Raw genomic sequence first — 24,948 nt, 5'->3', positions numbered from 1 at the left:
ACCTGCATTTAGCTTACTGTATACACCTGATATAATAATATATGCCTATTGCCAAATTCCAGAGCCCTATTCCAGAATACTGAGCAAAAAAACACCATATTGCTTTGCCCAACATGGCAATCACAAAATAACTCAACACACTACTTGTAAAGCATACACAGTACAATAATTATACCACCGAGCCAGTCATTCTCCATAAGAATATGTTATTAATCACATGAATTGTTTTCAGTTGGTATTATGGAAGAATCACCAGGGCAGATGCAGAGAAGCTGTTAGGAAACAAACCTGAAGGCGTTTCTTGATTAGAATCAGCGAATCCAGCCCGGTGACTTCTCTCTATCTGTCAAGTAAGTGACAGGGCCTGTAGCAAAATTTCATTTGATACTTGTATCTTTTGGTTACTCCATTGACTGTTTTATGTCCAAAAGTGACTATTACCATTAACATGCTTAATTTTGAGTGGTTCAGGCACACTATGTGTTCCAACATTCTTGGAATTAAAAGTATTCCATAGCATGAACAATTTGGGTTATTGTTATGGCGGTGCCCCCAAGAAAACTTCTGCGCTAACTATATTTCTAGAAGTTCTTAATTCAAAATTTATGATACATATAAAAAAAAAACAATATGTTATTTTAGGTGCAAAATATTTTTAAAAAGACCTAAAATCGATTTTTCATAGCAATTATTCGTAAATATGCCCATTCCCGCCCATGACCCCTGCGCTGTAAGAGTATAGAACGCATGCGCAAGACAAACTAGTATTTTCTATCAAAAAATATATATATCAAAGTAAGTTTGGCAAAGATCGAAATATAGTTCATTATACTCTCCACCAATAATTGTAAAATACCAGATTGGTAATCATCTGGTAAGTTCATTCAAATAAGTAAACAAGTTACTAATGGTATACATTTAAATGATTGTGTGCGAGTGACTAATTTCATGACTACGTTATTAAGTGTTTGAATATTTATTTTGTGATTACTGATAATAGTTGAACCTTAAACGATATCTTGTTTATTTCCGTATTACATATAATATAATATTAGGGACATCATTTATAATTATACTAGCTATACAATCATACTATGTGTCAATATTATCTACACTTGAATTGCACATCAATACATATATTTTCCGTTTTTTAATATTTCATACTAAAACCAATATTTTAGTATATTCTATCGTATAAAAAGTGTATGGGACCTTAATATTTCTATTTATGTCAGTGCGAAATACAATATGATATAATTATATGGGATTAATAATTATACCAAATACCAAAGTCGAAGCTTCGAATAAGTTGTGTTCAACATGACAGTGTTTAATGAAACATTGTAAAACACACCTTTTGTTATAACCCATTGAATAAGTTTTAACAAATTCAGTTACAACCTTCTTAGTTTAAATTTTAGAATTAATTAAAAAAAAAAAAAGAACTTTTTGTAGTTATATAAAACCTTCTTGATTGAGTTTTAGAATTTATTTCAAAACCCATATAAACAATAGCATATTAGTTATTTTGTCCCGCATCGTTCATAAATGGCTAAAGTGATTTCGATGTAGCTTTCACTACTATTGTAAACAAAACTCCAGTGAACGGAATCTAGATTCGTAAAATTTACTACAAGCAAATAATAGTAATGTAAATAAAATTCCATGTTTCCCGATATCTATCAGCTAGCCTAAAATAAAAGCAGGTGCGTCCTCTCCAACGCGGGACCAATTAATTTAATACAAAGTAAATTATTATATATATGACACGTAATTTATGTAAAACTATGTTTTAGTTAATTATTTAAACAATTATTTTAATAGAACAATGTAATAATGCTTACAGCTGTAGTTTTAAAACTGACTTGTAAAATGGACTTTGTCCAAGATTTGATAAAACCACCTTACGCCTTTGGTGGAATTAAAATCAAATGAAAGAGTAAAGGTTTGTTTTTATATAATTAATTTTCCGATTTATCAAAGAACTAGTGATACAACTGTAGTGATGAAAAATACAAGCGAATTGAACTTAGGCTGTCTATAATGTATGCAGTGAACTGTATAGTGCATGACGAAGCACTTTTTGATACAGATGGAGGCAACGCGTGTTTACATCTTCGTAGGCGTTTGCTTATCGTCTGAAGTCTTTTAAATTCATAAAACCCTGTTAACCTGTTTGTTTCGTAACAAAAATAGATCATGCCTTCGATTTCTGTTTTCTTATTATAAGTTATAAAAATTAAATTGCGTCATTATGAGCTGGGTTTTTAAACCTTTTTGAAAATGAAAATGTTCCTAAGAAACATTTTGTTACCTAAATTCTAAGTCGCCATACGTATCGCAACAGCAACTGGTAAATAGTGGCTCTTATAGGACTGGCCCATTGTTGCTGTAGAAAATCTGCTATAGCAAAAATAGACCGTTCGAAGCCCATGAAATGACATCTATACTCTATACAATTATATAAAGCTGAGGAGTTTGTTCCTCTTAAAATGGTCCCCGACGCATCTTTCTGCGTGTCTGAACGCGATAAACTCAAAAACTGCCCAGCAGGCTTCAATGAAATTTGGTATAAAAGTAGTTTGAGACCCTGGGAAGCATTTCTTCTCTCTATCCCGGGGAAATATATTTATCTTAAAAATCTTTTTCAGGTGGGCTATGCCGCGGGCAAAAACGATTAAATTATAATATCCCTTTCAATATTTAAATATAGCATTATCCAGACATTTTTTATATAACTAATCCGTTTCGCCGTAACGAATTGTTTACAAAACTTACGCTTTTTGTTAAGATAACGAATTCGTGGAATTACAATGTAATTAAATTAATCAATGTTAATGACTTAATGTTTACAAATAAATATCTAAATGGTATGTGGTATCGTTGTTCTTGAGGTGCTGCTGGTGATAGGCAAATCAAACGTTCAGTGCTTTGTAATTAGGTTGGGCTTGCATTATAAAATTTGTATTAACTCTTGGTCTCTCGTGAATCGCCGGCGAGCCAAGACAGCTACATGACATTTGCGTGTGTCACGGGATTATAACCTTATATACTATATATACTACATAATAAGGTTATTTTTCCGTCACACGCGTAGCTGTCAATGTTTGCAAACATTCAGCTACCTCACGGGTTAAAGCGTTGTACCTACGTCATTGAGAAAAGAGGTCGGATATGTGATTGTCTCGGTGGTGTTGTATTGCGTGCGTTGTACGACCGATGCTTTGAGGTTACGGGTTCGAATCCTGAGTCGAGTAAATTGATATTAGGTTTTTCTACTCAATATCAACCCGGTAAATCTTAATGAATAATGGGTGCCCTGGTTTGCACCTCTGCCTACCCATTCGAGGATAAAGGCGTCATGTAGGGTGTCAGTAATTCCAGTTATTGCCATTTTTGGTTTTCTAAAATTTTTACGTTTCTCGCCTATAGCACCTAAATCGTGTCGTACGGAACGCTTTTACGTTCCCAAAACTACTTTATCCAACAACTAATAACAAATTATACGCATGGTTGATTGTAAGCCGTGAGACTTTACGAATAACAATCGACCCTCCAAAACTTTGACCACTGGGTGCCCTGTACCGTATCATTCGTACAAACTTAGACTGACTACTTACAGTAACGGTCACATGTTATATGAAAGAGTAATTGTGGGGCTACATGGACGAGATTGTTCTTTCTTAGGATGAAATTCTAACAATATCGTTGCATATTCTCAAGATGCAATTGGCACTTTTTATGTCTGAATAACGAGACGAGATTACAGTTCGCCTGATGGTAAGCGATACGAACGCCCATAAACAGTAGAAACACCATTCAAAAGGATTACAAAGTATTGTTTGGTATTCCACTGCGCTGGTTATCCTGAGATATGGGATGCTGTCTTATTATATCCAGTAGTACCACTGGCTACAAATAAATTCTGGCCAATAAGCTATTTAAAAAAAGTTCCATCTTTCTTGCATAAAATGGCAATATACACTATCATACAAACATATCTTATTCCTGACGCCACCACAACTCAGAAGCTTTTTACCTATTTTCCTAAGCATTATTGTGAGGATATCGTAGAAAAACAGCGAAAGAACTAATCTGTATCAATGAATAACTTTCAGTTGCTATGCGGTTAAGAATCGTGAAACACAAAAATATTCGTAACAAATGTTAAAATAAATCATTGATAAATCAAACTTCACGTGATTGATACGATAGACAACATGTTTGAGATAAATTCTCAGATTGTCGTCTTATTCTCTGGACATTGTATGTCATGTGTTGCGGGAGACGCAGCGTAGGCAGGCCCCCCACGAGATGGACCGACGATATCTGGTGAGGGTCGCCGGAGTCCGATGGATGAGGGCGGACCAGAACCGGTCCCTATGGCACTAAAGGGGGAGCCCTAGCAGTGGACGATTCCCGGCTGAAATGATGATGATGATGACTGTATGTTAATTCAGAATTTATCTTAAAACATACTATTATCTTAAGTATTCTGTATTTAACATGCAGTGTCCAGCAAAAAAGACGACATTCTGAGAATTTTCGTAAACATAGTATCGTCAATAGAGATTCGTCATGATTATTAAATCATGTCGAATCTCTTGCTGCCCGGTCTGAATGTAATTTAGTAAGAACATATTTTATAGTGGCCCAAATAGCGTCTACCGTACACAAGGTGCCAAATCGAGCAGATTTAAAAGTCTAAAATTCATGGCAATATAAACAAATTCTTTATGCTTTATACCAGAACTGCTTATACAATGCATAAGCATAAGTAATTGATAAATTGATGAAATCTACCAAAGGTCTTTTACGATCTGACCAACCCAACAATGCTGGTCAAGCAACACATTCTTGACCCAGCAAACAAGCCATAACACTTTATAAAGTTATTTCCTCAATTCCTGTTCAGTATTCATGTATTCAAGTTTACTCTCCAGTGAACATAATGATACCCTTCCCATTCGGATACATATTTCCTTCGATGGGTGACAATGTAAATGACATCGTATAGAGGACGAACGGATTAATCTCGTCACGTGGGGCCGAATTCGGTGGAACGAAATTGCTCTCGTATTGGTTTCGACGTGGAAATGGATGTTAGATTAGTGCTAACACGTCAGCAACGCTAGATTTTCATCCCGTAACGTGATAGCGGGCGAGTCTGTCGCCATATAAGGCACAATTGGCGGGCATCAATTTCTATTTAACGTGACGTCATTAATATTTGTCGCGGTTGGGTCATGATAAATGGTTTTAGTTCTTTTTCACTCTTTTAAATATATCACGTGTCCTGGCCCAAATATTTTTTTCTTTCTAATGGAAAACCACATGCAAATTTCATTTGGTCAGCCCCAGCAATGTAAAAAATTTACTGGAAATGGCAAAAATAAACACCATATCTTTTTAATTCCCCGAAGGATATATCATATACACATCTCGTTTGACTTGATATAGTGATACATCCGATCCCTTTCACATATTAGAATGAAAATGAGCTCTACGTTCTACGGTAAAATTTGCATTAACTTCATCTCTACCTATCCATTTCAGTATTGGCATAGTCATTTCACTATGAAATCTAGTTTGGACTTGCATAAATCCCACCCGTAAAACTTAACTTTATTCTAAAAATCTTGCACATTAATGCCGATACGAGCGGGGTTTTTTACTGAATTAACTAAACGTTCATCTAATTCTGTGTATATATATTTCGCGTTTGAGTATAGATACGGACACTTGGATATTATCAGCGTCGACCTTGCTCTTGATCGAGGCAGAATAGGACTAGCATTCCACAGTCGATGACGCTCGATAACACTTATATAGGCTTGACTAGGAAATAGAGCTTCACAATAACATGCTACGATGGAAGTAATTTCTTGTACTGACAATCTTAACTTAAAACGAAATAACAAATGTGCCTCCAAAGCAGGTTGCTTATTTTGCTGGTCTAGCTATAGGTTAAGAAGAGTCTAACAATGACTCAAGATAGTGTTTTACAGTTGTATCAAAGTAGAAAACATTATATAATTTCAAATTTGAAAGAGATAAATAATTCGTTATGGAATTTAATTCATTATTTTTGTTCGAAGGAGAAATAAATTAAATTGTATCCATAAAAAGCAAATCTATTTTACTGGTAGGCAAAGGCATCCACCAACTAATGTTTAAGTGTTTACTGCTATAAAAACATAAAACAATTCAAAACTTATATAATAAATGTAAGTTTCTTAAAATGACTACCATCAGTGCTCCTGTAGATTGTATCTACATTAAAAAGCAACCAAGTAGTGACTTCAAGGGTCACCGGGTTTAGTTAAAGAGGGTTCCATTCAAACACTCCCGAAATTATCGTATTTAATATCGCTTACTTCGTTGGACCATCCTACTAATATTATAAATGAAAAAGTTTGTGAGGATGGATGTATGTATGTTTGTTCCTCTTTCACAAAAAAACTACTGAACGGATTTGGATGAAACTTTACAATAATATTGGTTATACATCAGAATATAACATAGGCTAAAATTTATAATGATTTTGTGTAGTTTGGTCATAATATAAGGATACATGTCAAGTAAGTCGGAAAAAAAATTATCCCGGAAAACTCTTTCACGTGGAAAAAGCCGCAAACAAAAATTAGTTTACCATAATTTTGAGCTTAAGCTCAATACTTTTCTTCACGTTTCAGTTGTTTTTGCGCCCCAAAACAACAAACGTGACCTTGAAGTTAGTTACAAACTTGTTCGCATCCGTGCTCCCGTTCCGTGGTACAATTAATGGTTCGTGATTAATTGAAAATCGTTGCTAACTTAGCTCCAACCAATAATGCTTTTAGGAACGGAAGGAATCCACTGAAAGTGGCAAGTTTAGTTATTAAGTTGCAGTTACTAATAAGGGTTAGGTTGCACTGTACCAATAAATTGTCAAAATTTTCGTGGATAACCAACACAGGTAATTTTTTTTTTAATCTATATATGTATAAAAATGAATTCCTGTTTCCCTTGGTCACGCCATCGCGCGTTAACGGCTGGACCGATTTCACTATTTTTTGTTGTGTTTCTTATTATCAGAATGTTCTTATGAAAGAAAAAATTCCAAAAAAATTTACGTGGAAAATTAGAAAATTTTAGAAAACTTAACGAAAATATTATTTTTATATAACTGTCAATTGTTTGAAATAACTGTCAGCGATTGACAAAATGCGCGCTGCAAATTCATAGTTAAGACGGGACAGCGTCTATCGGGTCAACTAGTTTATAATGAAATTTGTAAATTTTAGGATTACATAAAAAAATTACAAAGAACAACTTTTTTCAAATGCTTTGTTCTCCAGCATGACTTGTGCGTAACTTAAGCAGTCGCATTGCATAATGCTAACGAGGGTTGACGTCAAGAGGCGGGCTGAAGTCAATAAGATGATAAATTTGATACAAGATATTCCGTAAAAATGCCATGAATGATTAATGGATCGTATAATTTGAACCGGATTTCAAGGAACTTGTAGTCAGTGTAAACAAACTGATTTGTTATTTTACGAATTGTTCAGGTTTCATATTGTCTAGTTTAAGATCAAAAGAAGCAAAGGCTCATGTCAAAAATTACGTAAAATGTTTCTTCAAGCTGTCTTGTGTTCTAAAAAAAAGAAAAGCTTATAAATGCTGTAGCTATAAAGTTATTTCAATATCTTGAAATTTCCGTCAATAAAATTAAATTAATTTCGTTACCATGTTTATAATGAACTCGATACGACTGTTTTGTGCCTAATATCACGAACCGCGTTCAATCATATTTTATTAATATTTAATCAGAATCGTAAGCTAATCGAAACCGAGGCGACCTTATTGCGCACCCTCTGGCCAATTAAATGAAACCTTGGCATGTCTTAGGCGGCTTATAAACGAGCAATTTTGTGTCAATATTTTGATGTTTATTAAATATAAAATGAGGCTTTAATCGGTTGTAAGTCTTTTCATTATGATCATATTTTATATGGATTGATTGATTATACTTAATTTAGTCTTGTAAGTGAGCATATTATATTTTGACTGCTTTGGTGGTGTAGTTGTATTTGTATACGTTAGAAGTACGACTACCGTGCTGGAGTCCTGGGTTCGAATCCCAGGTTGGGCCAAAATAATTGTGACTGGGTTTTTCATCTTAAAAATATAACTCAGTCGCAGTTCGGAATCAGGAAGATGGCGATGTGAGACCCCCATGTCTCCAGAAAGCACGTAACGCCGTTGGTCCTGCGTCTGATCTCTCTCCAGTCATGTCGGATGACCGTCACACCCGACTATGAGAATGAAGGAACAAAAAGGGCACCTGTGTATTGCACGCACACTTGTGCACTATAACATCTCCTGCGCACTTGGCTGACCTCCGTTGAGATTGGCCGCATTAGCCGAAATTCGATTAGGAAGGAATCAATCAATCATTATATTTTGTAAGCAAAATATAAAAATATTAAAACTTTAACGGAAAGGTTGAGTTGGTTTTGTTGCCATATTGGCATTCATAAAGCCCCGCATTCATTGACCGATAAAATAACCTAGTATTGTCCAAACAGTTTACTACAACAGAGACTACATAAGATTCGTTACACCGGTAGCTTGATGTAATAAATATGGAATATCGTAATTCAGTCGTATGCGATTCTGTTGATACCATAGATTAATATTTACTTATTTAATATTTATTATAGTAACAAAACTAAATTTACTATTTATAGTGTGATGATTAATGACCATAGTTCAATTGAAACAAGTACATTTGAATTTATATCCTATGGTCTTTTCACACTAGGCTAGCCTGTATCGTCAACGTCGTCGTTGCCTACAGTATTTTTTTTATTGGTCTTATTACAAAAATAGTTTTATCCTTTGATGTCAAATAATATATATATTATTTGTCTAAAGTAAGTACAAAAACATGGTAAATATAATAATATATTTCATACTACTACAATGAGATTAATAAATACAGTTCAATTATACCTTTACTGCTCCTTAGCAACATATTTGATGTCTCTCAATCTAATGGACATTAAGTGAAATATCTAAACATTATTTTCGCTTTTTTCCAGATACGACAGTTTACTTAGGAGCCATCGTATTACCTTTTTAATACCCTATCCTAATGTAGCTAGGTATTAACGGCCACATATTTCCATGAAAGGATTGCTAGTCTATAGCCCCCCTTTAGTAAAACGTACAGTGGCGTTCAAGCACGCCCGCTCTGTTATTCGCGAGAAAACTTCGTGACGGGTCGAGTCTAAACGAATCTAGAATATTAACTTGCGCTTTGAACGCGCGCGATGTTTTCCAGTTTTATGTTGCATTTTATTCTTAAATAAATTATGTGCTATACTTATTTTTATTATAAAAGTACATTTGTGTGCAAAAAACACTTGAACTAAGATTTTTTATTACATAAGATTAAATCTCTACATTAGACCGTTTTTTTAATCGAATTTTAAAAACTGAAGCAGTATTTTGTTTTAAACTGTTGAACGGGTATAGTTCCACCTAAAGCAGGAATTTGTAGAAATAATAAATATTCAACGCAGGTATCATTGAATACCATTTTTATCTTTGTTTTACTTCAACGAAGATAAAATGGTGTATGTATAGCGCAATAACTGCAATATTCTAGAAAGCATATCGAAGAAAAACATGTCTGGAATGAACTCAATGCAAAATATTTTGTTCTTTGTTATATTTTAAAAACGATGATATTTCTTCAATTAAAATATTTATTTCGGTATGTACTACTAAAAATTTAATATAATTTTATTTCTTAGATACAACTATTTTCTTTTCAACCACGAGCGATTTAGACATTATATTAAAACGGTAGCAGATATCAAATTATGCGAAGCGTAATGTTTGCAATTTGCATCGTCTGAGAATTTCTCACCATTTCAGACGGTGTTGTTACTACAAGAAAGCTGTTCGAACCATTATAAAAGAACTTTCACATTGAAACAGTCGCATCACCGGGTGTTATGAAATATTGCAACGAATGTCTCAGGGTTAGTCTATGTAATGCTGTGTGTTTCGAAATTTTGACTGACGATTATTTTGGATTCGTGCACGGCAAATGGATCCCACTGCACCTGTAGAGTGGAATGGGTCCCAATAGACTACCGACTGACAAGAGATGATTACCCCTCGGCAGTCGACACAGTTATGCCGGCCTGTTAATACCGAATATACACAGGCTGATCCCGGAACGCAACACACTGACGTGGGTCTTGTGTACGGTGGTCGTTATCCGGGCGAATTCAAAATATAGTAGCCACAGTAGGCACTCACAAATTCATCATTGAAATTAAAAAAGAAATTATCCGTGATATATAATATACTCTGGATTACATAGTATACGATTTGTCAAACAACAATTTTTACCTAGGAGCGTCAATCACTGTTCCTCGGGACGTTATACCTAAATAAAGTGTTGTATCTCATTTTGTATGAAATGCGCAAGATGTTTATCCGTGTATGAACCCGTCGGAATTGGTTCAGTTATTTTAGTGTAGTGTCGGATAAACAAACGTATCTGTGAAGATTCGATAGTCTACGATATATTTAATATTTTTTTGGAATGCAGATAGTTCCCGTTACGCCCGTGTTACAGAAATGGTCGACAGGGTTGCGTACTGTGGTCTTTTAGTATAATCAAGCAAGTCATCAGACGGTATCGTGACTACTGGATGACAGTGATAAAATCCCAGAACGGCCTTCCCATTTATATTGAAAACTTGACAAGTTCATAATAAACGCTTCTTAACGTTCTACTGAATATATTCGTTACTTCTGTTACGAGCGAGATGAAAGGCGCAAACGGGATTTGTAAATATAAATCCCTCTCAATACCCAGTGTCAAACCGTTTGATATATATATGTTCGTAAAACATTTGGCTCAGGAAATTTGTAAATCGTAGGTATCTTTAAAGGTCTGTTTCACAAAATACAAGTTTTTTTTTATTACTTTGAATGACGAGACGAGCTTTCTGTTCGCCAGATGATAAGCGGTCCGACATAAACAGTAGAAACACCATTCAACATCTTGAATTACAAAATATTGTTTGGTATTCCACTGCGCTCGCCATCCTGAGACATGAGGTGTTAGGTCTTATTATGTCCAGTAGTTACACTGGCTACAATGTCCTTCAAACTGGAACACAACAGTGACTACACACTGCTGCTTAGCGGCAGATATAGACATTGCGGTGGTAGCTAACCAGACAGACTCTGATATATGAGAGATCTACCACCAGTAATGTATAAGTAAATGTTATACGCCAGTTAACGTATAAGACAGTTAATGCTGAATACACTCCTTTGTTTAGGATTTATTTGGAAACTTGACTTTGATATTTGGTCGCACTATATTATGTTCGAGATGTTTATTTATACATTGTGGAACAAGCCCTCATTGTCAGTAATAAATTTGTTTGTCTCGTTTCTTCTTATCATAATAAGGGGGATATTTGAAAGCTCAAATAACTTCCCACACTAAATGCCTACTGCTATTCTTTATTCAACTACTCCCTATCTTTCTAGATGATTAATTTCGTTGCGGGATAAAAACACATTAGTGTTCCCTGAGAGTTACCGAACTTCATCGTAAAGTGTCATAATGCGTGCCACTGCTGATCCTGACTTACAGGAGTTATAGTGGCGGGTGTGAGGGCGGGAAAGTCTGTACTGTTGTGGTTAAAAACCATCTTTCATCACTTACTACAAGGGGATGAATTAACATTAGACACTAATACTCGCTGCCTGTTGTCTAAGAACTGCTGCTTTTGCTGGTGGTAGGATGTATTTTGTATCCGCCCGGATAGCGACCACCGCACATAAGGTGTTAGAACCCACCATAGTGGCCCACATAAGTGTGTCGCGTTCCGGGATCAGTCTATGTTTATCTGGTTCATACAGGCCGGCATAATTGTGTCGACTAGCAAATCACTTCTCATCAGTCGACATTCTATATGTACCCCATAGCGGTAACCATCAGGTACAGTGGGTTCACAAAAAAATAACATGTAAATGCATGTGAAAAAATAGTTATTTCAAATACTTTAATAATTACAAATTGTTATATCTTTCACACAGCTACATTGTATACCTTAGGTGAAGGAATTAGCGTTGTCAAACTCAGAATAAAATCATAAACCCCATACAATGGTATTATTAAAATGCAGCAACATATTTGCATTAATTTAATATCTTCTTCCTGTCTATCCTGCTGTGAAGTCGGCGCCACATACGTGTTGTTGGATTTTGGCTTATTGTTTAAGCGCCTGTCTGGCGTCAGACATCCTGATCTATGCTTCCCTGGTAAGTTTATTTTCAATAAAATATAAGACGTATTTAAGGGTTATTCAAGGTTAAATTTCAATTTTATAGTGCACGCACTACGCTCGTCATCTATGACCCTCGGAACGCGTTAGTATTTGAGAGTACCGTTATTTTTTTTTTAATTCTTTTTAATACAAAGCTATATTCCTAAGTGCTATGCTACTCTTTATCCTGAGTACTGACTTATATCGCAAGCGGAAATAAATTGAGAATTAATAAAATTAATTCCACTAATCAATTTTGATGTAATTAATATCACACCTACCATAGTAAATCTTTTTTATTAAAATTATTTCGCCACGTGCAAAATATCAGTAAGTCAATACGCACGTCGCTGGCTCACTAAAGTTACTGTGTTTTTTTTTTGCACAAACTAAATTATTATATGTAGTATATAACACATAATTTTATGTGTGTAATTTATATATTTTGCAATAATCCCGAAAAATAACTAAAAGAAACCATGATTTATTGTCTTTTAAAATGTTTACCAATATATTTTTTATCTAATTTTTCCGACATAAGTAAAATTTTTTATATCACCTTGTAATAGTGAACCAGCGAAGTGTTCTATCGGTACACAGGCACAAGGCAAACATTTCCATTAGAGTTTAAATTGGTGGATAATAAAAAAAAAATGAGCCCAACACGTCGAGAGCGTTGTATGACTCATGGAATGTAATTTGTACTTTTTATTCTGCCGTGAGCCGCCTTGGCGCGCTGCGTTAGTCATTTTAATCTCACTGTGTTAGGGAATATGATAATACGCAATCTATACTGAGTAACGATGATAGTTCTTGCGTTTTTTAATGTGATAACGGCTGGCTGTTATTGGTAGTGCGTATTTCATAATATTTTGAAAATTTTATGAGGAAAATGTTCCGTTTTATTTTGTTCTTTTTTGTATTTTTTCGGCCAGTTTAACAAGTAGATCAATCAATAATAGTTAATATGCTGATTGCAAAATACGAAGAGCTGCGACTTCTTGTCGAGAAGAATTGCGACGAATAATTATATTTTAATATCCTTAACATTTAAGTACGTTTTATTTGATACTAATCGTATTAAACAGCAAATGTACAAATTTTATTATCGTTTATTTGGGCGCATAGATTAGTCTGACTTTTGTATTTGGTCGGCTTATACATTTATATGACGAATAACATTTACTCAGAAGCTGTAAAGCAGGCTTCTAGTATAATAATTAATGTTTATTTTAACAATTAAATACAAAAAAAAAAAGAATAAAAAAAATGCGTTATTATTTTCTCAATTAATCTATCGATAAAAACTGCGGAATAAAGTATACATACAAAGCATTATTTTTTTTTAATGAATAGATAAAAAACTGCGAACTAAAAATGTATAAGCATTTTTTTTATCCACGTGCCGATATTAACAATTCTAATTTTGGTATTCGATCTATTAAAAGCCAACCTGCAGATCTTCAGTGAATCTTAACCGGAACCTGTGCATCCTTGAGATGTCGTTGACCTAGCTTTCAATACTACACATAATATATTTCACACTAGATTTTGCTTGCGTCCGTGGGATATTCCTTTACTAGAATAATAAAACCTACTAAAAATCTCAATTTTTGAAATGAAAAGTGATATTATCACCAAATGCAAACAGTACTAATTTTTAATCAGACTTTATCTATATAAAATATCCATTTACGGTGTCGTTTACATCTAACATTTAAATATGTTAACAAACTTTTGCACATTTATTATAGCACACGTTCCATGGGGTTATTATCATCAACGTCAGACCTTACGGCAATAGCGATGACCTCTGTGACGCACCGAGCAGCTGTATGTTGTGTAGTCGCGGACTCGAACCCCATATTGGGACGTGCGCGTGTTGTCCGTCGAATTATTGTTCCGGGTGTTTGGGGGAATGATTTTTGGTATATTGATACGTACGTCATAGTGTACGATTTTGGAATGAATACGTGATGGTCTTGACGATGTTTTTTTATTATTTTTTAAAAAAAAATTCATGGCGTGGTATATTGATACATACGTCATAGTGTACGATTTTGGAAAGAATACGTGATGGCCTTGATGATTTTTTTTAAAATTATATTTTATACGTTTTTTTCAAGACGTCATTTTTTTGTGCCAGTATGATTTTCAATATTCTGGCATAATGGAATATTTATTTAAGTCAAAGTAGGATGATGGATTTTATCAATATAAAATGTATTTTCGAAGAATTAAACACACGATAAATATTTGTTGATAATATTTCAAACAATACTATATTCCAAAAAGAACATGAGCATTGTTATTATTCTGTTCAATAGCCTTTGCCTATAGTAGGCAGTCATTAGTCGTAGCGTCTCTCAATAATTCACCACAATTAGTTCACACAATATTTGGTCATAAGCTAAACCATCTGTTCAAACGACTATGTACAAGTCAGAGATACGTGAAAACTATGCTATTGATTTTCCAAATCCGGGCCACGATACCCGATGAGTCAAAAGTCGGTTCGAGAACAAACCAGTTTGTGATTTATAATATAAAACGGGGCCTCGTATCCACCGGCTTGTACACACTAAATACTTAATTAGAAATAACCTTCATTACACATAGCAAACTTTCGTTCGCGGCTCCGTCTGTATTCAAGGCCCGGGTACGATTAGGGCTTGATTATTGAAATTCTGTATTCAGTTACAAAATGTCATAGAGCATGTGTATTTGTCATAATGTTTGTAAGGGCGCCTTCAAATTAGCCGCGCGGTAGCAGCGCTGCTTTGTAAGTCCTTAAGAATTGCTACAACACAAACGTCACTAAAAGAATAGACTTAAGAGCTCCTTCAATTTGTCGCTAAGTGCAGCGCGGCAGTCGCGCGTGTCTTTTTTATATGGATTATTTTGTCGCGGGCGCACTGTGCACCAGCTGTGCGGCTAATTTGAAGACGCCCTTGCTCCTATCTTTCAGTGAATGACTGTGTAGAAATAATTATAAAAAGAAAATACTTGCGAATGTCCGTAAGTGTTACCAGATACTTCATAAATTAGAAGTGGAATGGAAAAAGTAGGCAAAACAAAGTCTAGAGCTCAGACGAATCGATTATAACATCATTTTCAATAATCGATACCAATCGCTTTTTCGATCCTTCGCGAAAATGGACCAATCAGAACAATTATTGTTTATTGAAAACGAAGTGAATGTTTAGTGTTGTCAAATATTTTTCGAATATCGGAACTAGAATGAAAAATCTACTAGGCACAAAAAAATACGATATCAGTGTTCCCTCGAGCGGGGATCATTCACTTACTATCCGCCTGGCTCATGATATATGGTGCTTTTTCATCGCAGACATCTTTTTATAATGCCGCGCCAATATTAGCAGGCCAGACGGAATAGCGGGACTTTCAGCGTCCCACCTGCGCTTCTGGGTGCTCCGTGACGGCTGAAAACAGGACGAATGTTTGGGAATTTTTCCATTAGTCTGCCTTAACCTTCATACTAATAAAACCTATTTATACGTAGTTTTTTGCAGGATAATTGCTTTAAGATCAGTGTTTTATGCCATGTTTAGTCTTTAACATCAGAGCAAGCAAAACAAAACCTTATCCCCTTATTCATAAACGTTTTTTATCTAAGGACGGAGTAAAGCTGTGATAACTATAACTGATATTCAAATATATCATTACCAAGACCGCGTAACCTTGCATTTGAACTTAATAGGCTACGTTTTCAAGAGTAGTGAGTCGGTGGTATTTCGCCTTTTTATATATAGATTTTTTTGTTCGTACGAATGTAGTATTGTTAATATGTATCCACATTTATTTATAGAACGCTAACATAAACGCCCGCCGTGTCTGCAGCGCACGCGCACAGGATAAATGAATCGATCTTTACACTATACACATTCCTTTACCCCAGTAACGTTACTACTATTGTGTCATCATCATATCAACGTATTTTCGAATGCTGGCGACTTATCCCCCTTTGAACAAACGTATGTAATTGATGTTTGGACAGATATTTGAAACGTTTACGCATGTGTGCCGTTTGAACAGCCCTATAAATGCACATATGAGCGTAATACGTTGTTTGGTTCAAATCCTAATTATACAGTCATTTCGAGATAAGAGATTGGGTTACTAAATGAAACTTAAAAATAGTTAGTCCTTTCCTCCACTAACGTGCGAAAAATCAATCATGAATAACAAATATTATCATCAAAAATCCCGGTTTTATATTTCAAATTTTTTCATCGTTTTGTAGTTTACTGCGAATATGATGTGTGCGTGAGTGTATTTCTGATTGGAAGTGTGATGTTGCCGCTACGACGAATACCCTTAGAATAAGTATTAGCGGCATTAGAGCGTGTTAAATTAAATATAATTTTTATTGATAATTATTATTTGATTAAAACTTACACTATTTTTAATTTTACATTTACGGTTCAAGTAACTTATTGTAGTGTTATTTTTAAGAAGACCAGTATGTGGTTTCATTTAGCAACACAATGAGAAAATGATCCTAGTAAATTTAGCTAATAGATTTTACTTGGCTGCACGAATCTAGGATTAGATGTAACCTGTGTTACTCGAGGACAATGAAGATGTCTGCTGTCGCAAGAATTGTTTGCATTGTAGTATTCAAAGAGATTTCCCGTAACAAACAAACACACAAATGATTTCCGCAATAATATTAGTTTAGGCATATTTTCGCGTATGTATCACGCTGGTAGAACTCGTTCGGTCACTAAAATTCCTTTCCAATTTTATTGCACTCACAAACGTTCGTAATATTGTTACAATAAAATTATATATTCGTAAACTATGCCGTATAGCAATGCTCCAAACTAGAGACTCCTTCGCACTCGCCAATGCAACTCCTGTTAGCCAGGATTGACGTCCACTACATCTAATGGAGATAGGTCACAATGTGGACGCTCTTCGGCTAAGGGCCGCTCAAGTATTACGTAACGCAATTTGGGGGGGGGAGGGGGGTCATGTAAAACGTTACGATGCGTTACAGGGGCGGGAGGGGGCTTTCGTACAAAGCGTTATGTAACATTGTTTTTTTTTATTTTAAAACAATAACAAAGGTATTTTAGCGACTTTCCGGTATTTTGCGTAAAATAATTGTGAATTAGAAAAAAAATTTAACTTTAGAGTTACATAACTTTTGGAGGAAGGGGACGTACAGGAAAATGTTACTGCGTGTTACATGGTGGTGTGGGGGGTGTCAAAAATCTTCAAAAATTGCGCTACGTAATACTTGAACGGTCCCTAATAGTCGTACCTAATGCGCTGAAAAGGGCATTGGTAAAATATTATTGATATGAGCATACTTTTATGGAAGCTTAGCGAGTCTCTGGAAACACCTTTTGCGTTTCTTTTGAACATTTTTAATTCATAAACTAGAGGAAATCTCGGCGGACGCTGCACCGTATCTCCCGACCTGACCGGCAGGGTCAGCGGCAATTATAAATCGATACGTATAGTGCCGGCCTGCCAACAATGTAGAAATCTTTGTGCATGTTATTAAAGTATATTAGTCTGAGAGGCATTCTGTTTGGACTAGATTCGAGCCGGTCTGCCGTCAGAAAAAGTTAATATGTTGATTTAAAACTAAACAAAAGTTGGAGTTTGATAATTAAAATGTATCATTTAATTAACTTTGTTAGCGATACACAAGCGTCGGAGTTAATATTTAGTCATTAGCGTATCGATTATGTAAATAGCCAGTTACAAACAAGTAAATAAATGATGCCACTAAGGAGAAATTATTATGAAACTCATTTGATTATCATTCAAATATCTGCTCTAATGATAGCTACTATGTGAAAGAGGCCGGCATAGTTCTAGCGACCGTCGAGGGACGCAACGTTTCGAATTCATTGAAATCATACTAAAACTGAATAGTTTTAATTATTTTTCCGTATCAGGTTAAAAAAAACCTTTAGAATTCCAAAATAAATATGACTATACAAGTGAATAACTTCTAGTATAGCCATAAAAACTATGTGAATTTATAGATTGATCCATTGCAATTTGGGTGTGCTTTTTTTCAATTTCTGGACAACCTTATCTACAAGGAAATACCTATTAGAACGTCATGACAAATAATACATTAGGTCATAGTATATGTATAAGTGACAGATAAACAACCGATTGACTCACATTTTTCCCCGAGTCTGAACGTAATAAGATCAATACTCGTGGTTTAGGCATTCGCAGAGGTAACAAGTACTGGAATATGTATGTACTATGTACGCAATATGCGACTGTAGTGTGTGTTTTTTATGTTTATAGGCAAGAGGGTTCAGGCAGACTTTTATCTTCGATAGCTATTTTGTAGGTTGATGAAAAGTACAGGGAAAATACGTAGGAAATATGTTAAAGGCTATGCAGACAGCGCGGTGTTTTATACGTTTGGATAACGCGTGTTTTCAGCGCGCACATCCGCACTTATTATGTAGGTAAAAGACTATGTTTTCGATTTAATCAGGTTTTAGCATGCGTAAAATAATTAAAAACACGTATTTGTTTTAACCGCAATATTAGTAATACCAACTTAACTCGGTACAGTTACTAGTCACCACAAGATATTGTCCACCGTGCTGGAAACGCGTCATAATTTAATCACTCCCGTGAGTCGCACTTCGTACTGTACTATAATTTACATTATATGCCGATTGTAGCTATTGGCATCGGGATTTCCCATATTCCTATACGTGTTAATTGTTTTGATACGTAACATGAAATTTGTCTACAATTACTGTGGTACTTATTAAAATGTCTATTTTAGCCTTGAGCTTTATAATACCTTATTTATTTTAGTCAAATTCTCTCCTAAATTGAAAGGTATTTTTTTTTTGTAATTTGTCATTTTTCTACATCACGGCCTTGGGTGTCTTTGTCTTCAGATAAAATCAAACATTTCTTATAAATACATAGTAAAATTTAAATTTACCGTTCCACTGATAAATGCGGCATTTTGTACCGCGTTTTCCAATACAATCATGCAGTAAAACCCGGCGCGTCTCCATGGCGACCGCTCGAGGCGAAGAACCCCCGACTGTATGTGAACTGAAGCTAAATTGCTTTCAACTTTTACGTCGTCTTAGCGCCCACGTGTGCAATTTCTGTATGGCGTAAACAGTCTGGTGTTAAAAAAAGTGTTTTCTTTGGAAATATTCCTGTTACGCGCGAAGTAGGTAATCATCGTTTTTTAATATCATGCTGGCGTGCATTTTTATTTTAAGCTAATTGTACACTTACTTAAGTCTATAATCGGTTGCAACAATCATGCAGTCTCTAATTATATCATCCTCCACCTGTCCTTGTTTTATTGCTGGTCTTAATGACAACATTGAAACCACGTCTCAATATGAACTCAGTTCAGTGCGAATGAGAATTGTGATTCGAAATGCTCGAATTTGCTGTTCATAAGCAGTTGAGGCCTAATCAGTCCAGCGGCTCGTCTCATAATTTAGTTAATTAAAATTCGTGGTCTCGAAAGCAAGAATTACTAATTCAGGCCCAAGGGCCCGCATCAATCATCACCCAGATTGCATCCATCTCACAACGTTCGTGTAATGACAATGTTACTAATTTGTCATACAAAATTGACGGCCGGAGTAAACAGCCGTTTGGTACTGAAGAGTGAATCATTCTTGTGATTCAGTGCAAAGAGTTGTTCACTATATTCATTTACAATGACCATCCAGGCGTTATAATTAAGCTGACATAATCCCTTATGTTACTGCCGAACCTTTTAAGACTGGATGAGAAAGGAATTGTTTTTTTTTTATTGTGCAAGTACTGTGTCCTTGCAGCCAGAGTAATTATTGAGCATTATGAGACATTGAACGCAAGGTTACTAGTTTAATGCAACGCCATTCGGTACTTAATCTAAATTGCTCTCTCTAACTTGCCAAGGGCCTCGTTGTCTGCTCATTCATTTGCATAAAATATATAACTTAAGTATATTTATACAAAAAAATTACTTCTATTTTACAACAACGTACTTCCACAATATCATATAAATTGATTTTATTATGAATAATTGAACTGAACACGAGAAAAGCGGCCAACATCGCGCTCTAGATAATCTTGTTACGTTGAGACATAGACGCTAATCGGCTTACACCGGCTCGAAAGCATTGGAAACGGTATATAAAGCGTGAAACACAATTACGTTTTTATTGGCTTCTTGTATACCGGTTAATTTCGCCCCCTGCGGCGTGTGGTGGTGTTTGTCTAGCAAAGGGGTGCGTCGCTGGTGAGCGGTCATCAACGCCCATTAACAATTATAATTGGTACAAATATGTCTGACGTTAAGCGAAAAATATTTTGATTAATTACAAATGGGTGTTAGTGAAAGGGTTAAATGGCTGGGGAATAAAAATTTGGGACGATTTTGTGGTTTTATTTTTTGTAGCAGCTGTTGCAATTATTGTTGTAGTCTTAGGAAATAATCTGACGCCACTGTTGGTCATACCTATCCAAATATTTACAACGAAAATATTTTCCCAAACAATTCTGAATCTTACAAAGACGTCTAACTAAAATGCTCATTTACAATTCCGTTTGTCTTCTAATGAAACAAATTGCGCCCGAGTCTCGGGGTGTAAAAGGATTTTCATTATTTTTATCTTAATATTTTAGGCAGAAAGCTTTTGAGGCCCGCGGTTGCGATGCGACGAATTTAAGAAAAAAAAAAAAGTAAAATGCCACAAAGACACGGCAGAAAATACTTTTTAATCGTACTGCGGGCGTATTTCTTTCGCACACAATACGTGAACACATTAACTGTTTATAACAGGGGAAAAGAATAATGAGAAGATTACGTCCCAACTTTGTGGAATCGTTTAATTTACCGAAATTAAAGTTATATCAAAACGTTCTCTAGCACAAGATATACAAACGTTTAAAAAGTTTTGTACGTTTTAATGCCGCTGTTGTCTATAATTGTATGTACGTTGAGGTTAAACTTATTCGAAATTTGAACATCGAATTAGTTCTAGTAATAAATACGTCCATGATGCAACAGTTTTGTTTTATCCTGCAATCAAAATGACCGTGTGTGCAAACGCAATGCAGTTTCTTCCTTGAAAACTGACAACGCATCCCTTGTGATAATTTAACATTACATCACATAAATAGGTTTGGCTGACCCCAAATGGCTAACACCTACACGAGTTCCAAATCTATTTTAATGGACATCAATACCGAACTACATTTAGGGATGGTTCTAATGAATTCCTCCGCGGCTTCGACAAATAGACGCCACATTACGTAGATTGAACTATCATTTAATAGAAAGCAAACAATTTGGCCGTTTCGTATTACGAAGCTGTGTTTGTGTACGTATGTATGTATGTGACATGTCACCGTGTATTTCATTGATTCTCTTATTGAAGCGAATATTTGCTTGTCTTGGATTTTCGTCTGTCGTAACATGTACCTATCTGCGACAAGTTTGCATAGGATCACGCTATTTTTGGGGGTACTCAGAGGTGTAACACACCCATATTTCACCAGCTATGTTCAATTCCACGTAATAGGGGCGAGCCACTGAAGCTCGCGATATTTTCATGATTTGGTTTTCGCCATAATGAAATTGAAGAGTATTCAACTGTACACATACATGCCTTTTATACCCAAAGGAATAGGTAGAGGCGCAAACAGTTCACCTACTTTTCACCCAGTGTATTTCGTCCCATGATGTGATGGTAGTCGAGCATGGCGTCCTATCGACCACGAACTTAACTGTTTTCCTAATATCCTGTGTATTGTTGAATTCGCAGATGTCCAGACGGCGTTCAGCATTTCAAAGTGTTGCGCGACGCGTCCAGCAAGTTCTTCCTGTGGGTGGTGAAGTTCAACTCGCTGAACGAGCTGGTGGACTACCATCGCACCGCCTCCGTCAGCCGCCTGCAGGACGTCAAGCTGAGAGACGTGGTGCCCGAAGAGGTAAGCACATGAACTTGTAACTTATTCTTGTCATACTTTCTTCACTCGTAATTTTTAGCAATAATATTATGTCTATATGTATTAAATATACAGTCTTATAAACTCGTCGTATGTTTTAATCAATTGCTTGGCCACCGATTACTTATAAATTTGTTATAGCGTTAAGAGGTGGTTAAGCATTGCTTAAATCGCAACCTATTTAAAATTGATAATTTGTGGCAGTCGTCGGAAAACTATTTTTTGTTTGCTACCTTTTGTTTTGAAGTTGCTATAAAATTGAGCTTATTAAAGATAGGTAATAAATGAAACCTATAGCATGAAAAAATGGGAAAAATTGACGATTCCCACAAATTGGCAATTTTTGGAATGGGTCATTATTTTATTGAGAGGGCGAAATGGCTGTCACAATTAAACGTCGCCCGTGATTAAAAATTTAAGAGCAGACTAGTCAAGACGTAACTACGTATAGCTTTGCGAAATTTTTATAAGTTAAAGCACTGATAATCTCTATTTCCCTTGGTCACGCCATTGAGAACGACTAAACGGATTTGACTCTTCTTTTTATAAGGCTTTCTAATACTTTATAGAAGGTTCGTAGCGAATGAAAAAGTAGGAAACTCAACGACTATTTTAACTTCGCGAGTTTAATGAATGTGAGTTTTGAAATATCACTTCAATTCCCAAAATGGTTTTGAATAGAAACTAAACGAAATACCGCAGTTCGAATTGAATATTCATAACTTAGACGGGACAACGTCTGGCGGGTCATCTAGTTATATTATACTCGTATAATTCGTGGACAACGTTTAGCGCGCAGATGTATTTTAATAAATTTTAGCTTTTGCTCGCGGCTTCTTCCGTGTGAAATTTAAGTCTGTTTTTCCGAGATAAAAGTCCCGCTCTATATGTTCCCATTATAAAAAATAGCTTTTGCTGGTGGTAGGATATATTTTATATCCTCCCGAATAGCGTTCACCGGTGTGTTCCAGGATCGGCCTGTGTATATCCGGTTTTAAAAGGCCGGCATAATTGTGTCGACTGCCGAGGGGTAATCATCTCTCGTCAGTCAACATTCTGTTAGACCTAACTTCACTTACGATTAGATTATTAGTATTAGTAGGGTCACTTTGCCGTGTCCATATAAAACAATTAAATTATTTTACATCGACTCTTAAATGAGCTTAGCCTCTTAAGAATGTATGGCTACTCGATGCAACATTTTACACCAGAGAAAACCGTTTTGAATTAACGTTTATGTATAATGATTTCTTATGTTTACGCGAATGTTAGACATTGAAATTAAACTATTTTTCGGATTGGCAGCCGGTCTTTTTTTGCCAGACTTCAAGACACTGTGAGCTCATTCTGCGTAGATCGGCCCACCAACAGCTAAAATTTTAAAAAGTTGTATAATTGTAAAATGTAGGTAGATATTGTAACTGTGACTTTACGGATGAACAACACCTCAGTCCCCCCCGTGACCATGAAGGCTGCAAAGTCTTCGAAACGTCGGGAGAAAACTAAAATATAAAAAACCGCGATAGAATCCGAAAAATAGTTTAATTTTCACGTTTATGTACGTCTTAAAAACTTGGTAATCACGATTTTAGTCACAAGAGTAAACTTATCAGTCTTACTTATAAAAAATTCGGAAAACTACAAAACACAAATTTACTCGATCAGCTGTAAGTCTAAACCCACCATCTTGTCTCGTAATAAGGTTTAAACTAGGAAAACGGTGATGTTTTTGACAGCTATTTAAGCAATTCTTAATCACCTCTTAACGCTAAAACAAGTTTATAAGTAAGACTAATTATGAAATATTTTTTGCATACAAAGAGAAACGTCACCAGGCTCCTAACGTTCTAGATATTAAAGTGACATTCCTTAATTTGCCCTTGTACCCTGCGTTTTGCCGCTGTTCGCATAGTACCTCTTTTCAATTCGCAGTGCGATAAAATATTAGTAAACAAATATCCGTACAATACATATTGCACTCTAATCACACGCGATTAAAGTCTAAATCAGTTTGTATTGTTGCGTTTTGATTGGATCCATAATGGCGGATAGTGCAGTTCACTACTAATTGTTTATAATTACGCACTAGTTCATCGGCATCCCGTATGGGGTGGTTTTGTACGTTGCCCTCCTTCAATCATTTCGCCCCGGGTTACTCCTATCTGCGTATAGATGGTATTTCCGAGGGACGATGGCAGACAGACGATCGTAAAACTAAAGACAAAACCTCACAACGTGGTGGGAGAGATTAAAAGTTGTTTTTTCTCGTACATGTTTTAATACCGCGTCGTATCTAAAATGTGCCGCAGTATAAACTCTGTTTTCCTTTGACTATCAAATCTGCGAGGAGCGGGGTTCGATTCCCAGGATCAATAAAATTGACCGTTTGAGAAAAATATGGTGCGTTTAGAGATTTTATTTACTTTTGACAAGATGTCCAATTTCAATAAGTAAATTAAAGTTACATAAAAATTATGGTTACGTCAATCAATCTTTACATGCATTTAAAATATTTCTTAACTAACAAATTTTCTTAGCCTTGTTTTAAATATCTCCATTGATTTACTTCCTTTTATATTGTTTGAAGACTATTGTATGATTGCGCACC

General features: G+C 35.5%; 1 pseudogene; it reads left to right on the top strand.

Annotated features, from left to right (window-relative positions):
* Window positions 1–232: 232 nt before the first annotated feature.
* On the top strand, window positions 233–22,334 carry LOC119191977 (annotated as a pseudogene).
* The last annotated feature ends 2,614 nt before the right edge of the window (window positions 22,335–24,948 follow it).

The sequence above is a fragment of the Manduca sexta genome, unplaced genomic scaffold, assembly GCF_014839805.1.
Source record: "Manduca sexta isolate Smith_Timp_Sample1 unplaced genomic scaffold, JHU_Msex_v1.0 HiC_scaffold_2173, whole genome shotgun sequence".
In the NCBI taxonomy this organism is placed as follows: Eukaryota; Metazoa; Arthropoda; class Insecta; order Lepidoptera; family Sphingidae; genus Manduca; species Manduca sexta.
Note: the sequence above shows the minus strand (reverse complement) of the source record. Positions and strands in the feature narration are given on the sequence as shown.